Source organism: Dendrobium catenatum, unplaced genomic scaffold (assembly GCF_001605985.2).
Source record: "Dendrobium catenatum unplaced genomic scaffold, ASM160598v2 fragScaff_scaffold_118, whole genome shotgun sequence".
In the NCBI taxonomy this organism is placed as follows: Eukaryota; Viridiplantae; Streptophyta; class Magnoliopsida; order Asparagales; family Orchidaceae; genus Dendrobium; species Dendrobium catenatum.
Window position 1 is genome coordinate 505,851 of NW_021318580.1, and position 4,410 is coordinate 510,260.

Below are 4,410 nucleotides of genomic sequence, written 5' to 3' on the forward strand. Positions count from 1 at the left end.
TTGGGCTGCGAGAGCGGTAGAATTTCCTGAGATTTGTAGGGAATGGAGTTCACGGGCGGTTTCATGTGCGAGGTTTAATTCCTCGCTACACAATAGAGTATAGAGATCGTCGAGAGAGATCGGTTGGAGATTTGTCCGGATGGACGTTTTGAATGATTGATAGGTGGATGGGAGGCCATCCAGCGTGTAATGAATAATTTCTTCTGCGGCGATAGGAGCACCGGTTGCAGCGAGCGAATCAACTTTAGTCTTGATTTCAAGAAGATATTGTGCCATGTTTTTGTCCTTCATGGTGAGATAATGAAGCTCATGTTTGAGCTGAATGATTCTTGAGCGAGTGCTTGATTGAAGCCGTCGATCAAGAATGTTCCATATTTCATGACAGTGTTCGATGGAGAGAACGTAAGGAAGGATTGTAGGCGAGATTACCGAGTATAAGGCCGCTGCGAGGTTCTGATCAATTAAGATCCAATTGGTGTGAGCTGGATTCGGGAAGGATTCACCTAAAGCAGAGATGATATTAGCCGGTGGTATGGATGAGGAGCCGTCCAAGAAGCCATGGTAACCATTAGCTTTGAAGAGTTTAAGCACTTGGGATCGCCATAGGGGGTGGTTGTCGGCGGTAAGAGAATTGGCGACGATGTTCTTGACATTGCTCATGAGAAATTTGAGAGCGGTGGGAAAAGTGGGCAGCTTTGCAGCGGATCATCGGCGACGAGAGGGGAGGAGGGAATGGAGGTGGCCGTGGAAGTCTCCATGACGGAAGAGAGATTGGCACGAACGGGAGGGAGGGAGAAAGAAGAAGGTTACTGCTCTGATACCAACTTGACAGATGCAGATGGACAAGCTGGGAAAAGAAAGATTTGGAAAAACTAAAGGATTTTCATTAACTAGGGAAAACAGAGTACAGAGTATTTATAGAAGAAAATAAAACAAGAATCCTAACGTCTTAATGACGTGGCAGAGGTTATACAAGAAGGTACGTTTTCTTGTGTAGCTTACAGTGATTCTATAGTTTCCTTATATACAACTTAAATAATATAGATTATTTCATAATATACCCAAAATATAATCTTTGCATGGATTTAACCATATATCAACTAAATAATGATTTCTATAAATAAATAATCACGGTAGGAAAAGAAAGGCATAACAATTTTTTTAGCGGTGGTTAAGAATTGGTTTGGGACGTCTTTCTTATTGTTTCTTAAAGCTGCTTTCTTTACAAAATTTTTATTTTATGTACTAGAAAGTTTTTTTAAGAAGTAAGAAAGCTGTTTACGGATTTTCCTTCAGAAATTCTGTCGAAGAAGACCTTATTTCATCTCTAATGGTCTCTTTATCCCATTTCAAAAAAATTCTCTCCTAAACACCTTCTTCGACCTCTCTGTCACTCGATACAGTTCAAACTTGTTTCTTGTTAGTTTTAACATATAGATTTGTTCCAAATAATTACGTAATGATTGGTTTTTATATAATTGTTTGTTAAAACTTTTAGTTTTGAAATGTATTTATATGATATAATGTGTTGTCATTATATTTTGTGATTTATTGTTTGTATCCATAACAAAATATATTGAAGTGCTATTTTAAATTTTTGTATTAGCTTTCGTGAAATTTCAAACAAATAATTCTTCAGAAACATTCGATACATTGATAGTAGAAAATATGATGATACCATTAACCAGAATTTTTGGCGGCCTTTTTCCTCCATAATTTCCAACAAAATCACGGTCGGAATTTCCAACGGGAAAATTTTTGTCAACGATTATTAGTCGTCGATAATTCAAGCACATTTTTGTCAGAATTCTGCTAGAAATCCATCAGAAATATTTCCAACAAATATGTATTCCGACAGAACCCTGTTTCCAACGCATGTTTTAACAACGAAAACAATTTCATCAGAAATCCTCTATAAATTATAATTTCTGACAAAAATTCTTTGATTCCCGACGAATTTTTTCTGTCTTAAATAACTAATTTTCCTGTAATGAATAAAACACCTAAAAACTTTAAACTAATATAACCTAACAAAAATGGTAGATAAAAAAATAAAAAATCAAAATCTTAGACTTTAAAAACAAGCAAAAGCATATGCTTTGTGACCTAAGAAGAAGAAAAGAAAAAGAGAAGGGAGAAGAGAGAGATAAGGAGAGTAAAGGAGGGGGAAGGAAGAGAAAGAAAGGGCTTCCAATTGGTAGCCTTGGTCAAACGAGGATATAGGCAAGGGTTCATTCAAAGGGGAATCGATGGCTATAAGAGAAGAGGGTACATGATGCCCTAGAATCATTCTTTTTTAAATCCCATTGAGAGGTGATGCAAGAAGCGTGATTTTTGAGCTAATAGTGGGCTGAAATGGCTTCAACTACATTGGGGGCAGAATGGAGTCTGATTTCATATTTGTGGATTCTCTCAATTTTTTAACCGGTATAAATTATTACACTATATCTGAAACAAGTATTCTAAAAGGGTTGGCTATGTATGTCACGCACATCTTTTAATTGATGGGTGTTGTATGGTTATCAAGACATATGGCCGACATAATTTATGGATATTATAGGATTGACTTGCCCGGCTAACCTTCTTTAATATATATATATATATATATATATATATATTGTATGTTCTATCATTGAGTTGATCAAACGATCCGACAAGCCTTACAACAGTACAGGAACAAAGACTTATGAACACTATCGCAATTCTATGAGATCACAACATTCTCCTCAACTAAATATTTACTGGTAGGCAAAATTCTGAGGATGAAAATCCCGAGCCATAAAACATCAAACCAGTTTGTTTGTTTACAACTTAAAACTCAAAACCACACCCACCACCATACAGACAGAGCCATATATCAAACCAAAGCGAGAAAGACATTCTATCATCAGAACAAAAAAAAAATTAATTATTATTTTTGAGAAGAATCTAGCACCAACCTCACCTACTCAGATATCCAGATCGTGAGCACGTGAGAGAAAGAAAGTAGAAGAGAAGAGCAAGAGAAGAGCAAGACCAGAGCTCGAGCCGAGAAACGAAGATCAATAGTGGAAGAAGAGTATACGCTACGACAAACTCACTCTGAGAGCTATACATGTCGCTCTAACAAGTCATCCGGCAGTTACGAGCAGCGTCGGCCCGACCTGAGCTCGCCGCAGTCTTAGTATCTATCTAGCCACGAAGCAGGCTGTAGTGACGCGATAGAATGCAAAGCGCCGTTGTCATGCCCTTGATCTTGTGCGCGCACACTAGAGAAATACAATCATCAAATCCCCTCCTTTTACTAAGACCCGCGAAGGATATAGGTACAGTAACTTATAAACGTCTAGCCCCTCACTCGTGCGTCATTATTGAAATGACATAAGAGCCATACATCTGCGCTGACGATATCAGTGCACATAGACCGACACGTAAGTTAACTAGATCACTATATTTTTTATTTATGGATTTACTAATCTTTTTTTATTTTAATTTAAATTATGAAAATATATAATCATTTAAGAGAGTTACTCTCATTTAGATGAGAATTTGCTACTCTCTATAGGCATTAGTTGCTCAGAATCAAATTTTATACAAATCGATTTGTTTACAATACTTCGATACATTAGTTCTCTTGCTCAAAAAATTATCTTATAAAAGAAATAACTAAAAAAATAGGCACAAATTTTCTATCTCGCTATATTTATTTCATTCAAGAATATGTATGACTATATTCTGGAATTAGATTATGATAAATCTCATACATGCGTCTCTGTGAGCATCCTATTTCTTCTTAGTTATCATGTAAACTAAGTATGATCCCCAATCCATTTCTTGATTGGATCAGTATTCGAAGGCCAATTTCCCCTTTGGGTGATACCACTGCTATATATATGATCTATCTTATTATAGGTATCTATTCCTATTATGTATGGAATTCTTAATGATTCTCATAATAATAAAGTAATACTCTTGTACTATTATATTTAATCACAATCCACCATACATGACACCGCAGCTAAGCCAATTAATTAGTATCTCGATACATGTAGCCACAAATATTAAAATACACATAAGCAAAAAAAACAATTATAAATAAAATTATAATTCAGACAATGCAACCATCATTATTCTTTATCACGCAGAAAGAAACCAATGACAATATGCCAACATATCGTATCTTTGAGTTAGCCCATATTCGATCACACCTTTCCTTACACTTCGATTTTATCTGGTGTTCTTAGTGTAAGCATCACTCTCGCTAAATCGCAAAGAACTATTCTGCCCGTGCACACCTACTTAGAATCCCGTTTAGAAGATGAATCAAGAAACCGTGTCATGGCTCATCTGACCCCCGGCGATACTAAAAAACAAATCAGAACATTTAAAACAGCTCGGACTCAACATACTAAAGCTCTCGCACGTATCACT

General features: G+C 36.3%; 1 non-coding gene across 1 annotated transcript; it reads left to right on the forward strand.

Moving 5' to 3' along the window:
* Nucleotides 1–2,463: 2,463 nt before the first annotated feature.
* On the forward strand, nucleotides 2,464–2,585 carry LOC114580431. Its single transcript, XR_003701824.1, has one exon. It is a non-coding gene; the product is annotated as a U11 spliceosomal RNA (small nuclear RNA).
* The last annotated feature ends 1,825 nt before the right edge of the window (nucleotides 2,586–4,410 follow it).